The sequence below is a fragment of the Seriola lalandi genome, unplaced genomic scaffold, assembly GCF_002814215.2.
Source record: "Seriola lalandi dorsalis isolate HSWRI2012SDOR001 ecotype SW California unplaced genomic scaffold, Sedor1 jcf7180002054875, whole genome shotgun sequence".
NCBI lineage: Eukaryota > Metazoa > Chordata > Actinopteri > Carangiformes > Carangidae > Seriola > Seriola lalandi.
The window spans coordinates 1,240,530-1,245,479 of NW_019525428.1; positions in this window are offsets into that span (position 1 = coordinate 1,240,530).

Here is a 4,950-nt window from a genome sequence, read left to right on the forward strand (position 1 = left end):
TGTGTGTGTGTGTGTGTGTGTGTGTGTGTGTGTGTGTGTGTGTGTGTTGCTCATGTTGATCAGGAGGACAGGTGAAGCAGAGCCTGGAGGGCTGCTGGAGCCTGACCCCGTGTCGAGGCTCATCTCTGGGGTTGTGTAGGAGTGTTTGGAAAAGGCCTGAGAGCTGCAGCGCTGCCCTCTGAGGGTCAGCAGCAGCTCTCGCTTCACACTGCAGTTATTCACATCTCACCACTCAGCGCTGCATAATTACAGCGTCACATACACACGGTTAGATGTGCTTAGCAGCGTATTAACAGGACGTATAGAACGTGACCTTTTCTTTGGTGCACTGCACTAAAGAAAGATTAAAAAAAATATCGGGTGCTCCTGAACTTGGTTGATATACAAAATCTAAAATCTTGATACTTTAGCCCAAATATCAAGATATATATTATGTTATTTTTTTGTACAGTAAGCAAAGCAGTAAAATGAGGGTTGGATACAGACAACAAAACTGCAAAATTATGAAAAATATTGCATATGGCAGGAAATATGTTATTGAATATCGGCCCAAGTCTAGGTGCCGCACTAATGCTTCATCCTTTAGCTGAAGTTTGATTTGAACCAGGGAATCCAGATGTTTTCACAGAGCACACGGTGCTGTTTGTCAGTTTGATATGTCAAAGTGAGATCGGACCGGTCCCCCTCTGCTCATTCAGGTAACACTGAGGGAAATGACCTGACGTGATGAACCAATAGAAACTGTAACAATCTGTTGTTGCTGGTTCAGGAAATAAAAAGAAAGAAAACCTCTTTAGATTATTTGGTTTATTTTCAAGTAGAGAAACCGTTGACAGCTGCAGTAGCAGTGTCTGACGTACTGCACATTTCCAGCACCAGTCCCCTGATGATTATACATCTATAATCAACAATCATTAAAATGATATGTTTCAGTTTAAAATCACTGATGTTTGACTCTTTCAGCTGCCGCTCACGTTTGCAGCTGCAGTTGCTGGTATTTTGGTGAAAAGGTTAATAAAGAGCAGTGATGTTTTCTCAGACAGGTGCCGTGCTGATGTTCTTTTCATGGCCTTTCACTGCGCTGTCAATGAGCATGACTCATCACTCATTACTGCCTGACTCATCCAAACTCACCGGGACAGACAGACAGACAGACAGACAGACAGACAGACAGACGGGACAGACAGACAGACAGACGGGACAGATTTACCCTCTTAGTAACTTGGTGGAAACCTCAGGTTCAGTAACTCAGAGAAGTGTACGGTTTCATAAAACCTCTTGAGTTCTGTAGGAGTTCCACATCCGCTGAACAACAGATCATGTGCACATAGTACTTAAACCTGGATTAATGCATAACATAAAATAAATCCTTTTTTGCTTCTATTTATCATTGTTTTATTTTAAAGTTTACAAAATGTAAATCGTGACAAAGCTGCTTTAGATCCACGGATGACATCATACGACTGTTTCCCCAGACTGAGTAGTAGCTGCTCCACATGTGGCCTTTAAAGTTCGCCCGTGACTTTAATGATCACGCCTCCTCTTCTTATCTGTGTGTGGAGACCGTCCTCCCAAGAAAAACATCATCTCCTACTGTTTCTGCCCCCAGAATGATGTGTTTGTAGTAATTGGCCTACAACCGCAGCAAAGCAGGAAGTCGTGGTCTTTTTTTAGAGACACAAAGACCGCAGAGGCGGGAGGTCAGAGTGGATGGGTGGGTCAACAATTGTACGTTTACAGGGGGTTTTCAAAGTGGCGATAATTATGTTCTTATGTTCTCTACTCGTTGTAATGGTGGAGACTTAAAGACATTAGAGAACCATTTTAAACCAAAAGGAAAATTGTCGCTTAGATCAGATTTTGGTTATTAGCTCCTGGGCTCTGGGTCTTAAATCAGTGTCTTCTGTTCTTTTCTTTTCTTTTTTTACTTTAAATATTTTAGAAGGAATTTATGTGATTGAAATTCTCACTCCGTTAATGCAAACCGCAGCAACCTTGATTCACATACTGTGAAGCCATTTTTAAGCTTAACTCAAGACAATTCTCACATATTCTGTGAGATACTGAGTCTTAAACATCTTTTACATTTACTGTGTAAGTATTCTGCTTATACATGTAAGTATGTAATCTAAGAAATTTACATTTACTCTCTTAAAACAGTTACAAACTGAACTTTTTGTTCTTATTGTTGTTGTATCTGTGTCTGTTTTCATGCCTTCAGCAGCTCAAATGCTAAATTAAAGCTCAGCATTTAAAAGTTTTATATTTTACACTTTTGAAGTGTTGATCCATAAGAAGATAAATTTAAACCATCTCAGTGTAGTTTTACATCTCCTCTCTCAGGCTTCTCTCTGTAGCTCTAGCAACAACAGGTCGGTGAGCCAATCAGAAGAGAGGAGGCTCTGAGCCTCTGATTGGCTGACTGTTTTCTGAGTGATCGTATAAAAATACAGCAGATTTCAGGTAAAAACACTCAGAGAAACCAAATCCTGCAAGGTTTGGATGGTGGGTCCAGGTGGGCGGGGCTTGTGGCTGTCTGAGTGTGATGATTGCTTTGTTGTGACATCACAAAGTTCCAGAAGTCCTGACGGCTGGTTTTAAGGCTCAGTTTCTGAATACAGGCTGTGTAGATTTCTCGGTGGACTGAGGCTTTGATACTTTCACAGTATTAATATAGAAGCTAGACCTGATCTATAATCTATAATCACACTACACATGGACAGAGACCTGTAGACTATATGAGAGTTTTAACCCTCTCCGATGCAACACTAATGCATGAACCAAACGTGGCCTCATTTCACATTAAAGTGGATTTCAGTGTAAATATATTTCCACATGCACTGCCCAGTTGAAAGTGACCAGTGGTTGCTGCCCAGTTCCACTGTGAGCCGTCGTCGTCTGAACCCCTCTGGGTTACGCTCTTCGTGCTTCAGGTTACCACCGCCCCTGTAAATATTCATCACTGCATGAAATCTGTTTGCATTCTGGGAAAATGTCACTTATGATCTCAGACTCGCGTTTGCCTGAAACCTCCGTGACAGCAGTGGCAGATTTCCTGCACAACAGTGGGAGAGAGAACAGACATAACATTGCGCTGTAAGCTTGGCTATGTGGAAAATACTTCTGCTGTCATTCTCAGTCCCACTGTTTCTTTTCTTTCTTTTTTTTTTCTTTTCCATCTTTCCACTGTCACAGCTGTGATTTGAGAGATGGATCTAACTGTTGGCTTCACCCCCTCTGGGAGAATCTTTAGCCCACCGCTGGTACTTCTGTTTCGTCCTCTTTATTCTGCTTTGATATACACATTGTTTGATGGAAGAAAGGTTTGTGTAGGTAGCTGCTGCACCTTGTCTCTACTCCATGTGGGTTTCAATGATTGTTTACGAGTCATTATATACAGCAGTAGTTCTATACTTTCTGTAATGTTACTTCTGGAGAGATGCCCCACCTCGCTGTAAACCCTAAATTTTTTTAAAAGTGCCATATTAAGGTCTCTGTCCATGTGTAGTGTGATTATAGATCAGCTCTAGCTTCTATATTAATACTGTGAAAGTATCAAAGCCTCAGTCCACAGAGAAATGCACACAGCCTGTATTCAGAAACTGAGCCTTAAAACCAGCCGTCAGGACTTCCTGTAACTTTGTGATGTCAGAAAGAAACAATCATCACACTCAGACATGCCTCAAGCCCCGCCCACCTGGACCCACCATCCAAACCTTACATGATTTGGTTTCTCTGAGTGTTTTTACCTGAAATCTGCTATATTTTTATTGGATCACTCAGAAAACAGTCAGCCAATCAGAGGAGAGGAGGCTCTGATTGGCTCACTAGAGCTCCAGAGAGAAGCCTGAGAGAGGAGTAAAGGTAAAACTACACTGAGATGGTTTTTGGTTCAAATAAAACCACAAATATATCTTCTTATGGATCAGTACCTCAAATAAAACACAGAAGAAGAAAAAAATTCTGGAACCTTTAATAAATAAAAGGTTTAATGTGATAAAACTCACCCTTTCTCATAAACACACCAATCTCAACAGGAGATCTCAACTTTGTTGTTCCCTATTCATAGCCTGTTTCCACTTGGCTGAATAACTTGGTCTGTAAAACAAATGACTCAAGAGTCTTTGCAGTAAACTGTCCCCAAACTGCCACAGTTTGAAGTCACAAAAGACACAAAGCTTTCCTGCTCTACTGACACTCAAAATCAAGAGCGACACAGGCTTTGTCATATTTTCTCAACCTCAGTTTTGATGGACTGTTCATGCTTGATGCGCATCATCTGTCAAAATATGTCCATCTAGTACTATTTTTATTTCCGACAGACACAGAGCAACATTAGCGTACATTTAGCATTCCCCTGATGTATGCAGGTCCAATATTCACTCTGCTTTTAGCTCTGGTTTGGTCTCCACCAACCCCAGTAGCTGACTGAGCTGTAATCAGGTGTCTAACACTTGTATTACACATATTGTTCATGTGAAGCTTAGTGGGATTTTAGGGGCTCCACATTGTTCCAGAGAGGTGTTTTAGTTGGTCCTGCAGGATGATTATTGGTGGTTGAATATTTGCATTTGCATGTTTAATGTACTTCTAATTCTTGCAATTTGCATAATGGTCCTTTGCTATCCATCTGAAGTCACTTGGAGGCAAGGGAGCAAATGGCTCACTGATCTCTGCCATCTCGCTGCATAATTTTCCCATTCCTGCTGATGGCCTTGGTTGGCATCCATTGTAATAGGCCGTCTGATTAGTGATTTAAATGTTTACCGGTACATGGAGACATAAATCCAGGCAATAGGCCACCTCTGAAACCGAGGCACGCAGCTGGCTTTGCAGACAAATGGCTCTGGGGCTTATGTCTTTTTAACCACGTACTTAGTTCGCAAAATGGTGAATGCTGGGAAGGCAGTGAGAGGGAGGTTTACAGATGCATGAAATCATACAGAGCAA